Below are 222 nucleotides of genomic sequence, written 5' to 3' on the forward strand. Positions count from 1 at the left end.
ATCATCTCAGTCCCTGAAAGTAAAGTAAAACAACCTGGTTTGCAGGATCTCAAGGCATCTGCCCGAGGTAAACATAATCCTCACGGAGCAAGATAATTTCATCCTGTGCCTCAAATTATTTCTACAGGGCTTCCCTGGTGGCGCAGTGGTTGAGAGTCCGCCTGCCGATGCAGGGGACGCGGGTTCGTGCCCCGATCCGGGAAGATCCCACATGCTGCGAAG

This window comes from Aethalodelphis obliquidens, unplaced genomic scaffold, assembly GCF_003676395.1.
Source record: "Aethalodelphis obliquidens isolate GAN/ISIS:26980383/991018 unplaced genomic scaffold, ASM367639v1 scaffold35, whole genome shotgun sequence".
NCBI classification, from domain to species: Eukaryota; Metazoa; Chordata; class Mammalia; order Artiodactyla; family Delphinidae; genus Aethalodelphis; species Aethalodelphis obliquidens.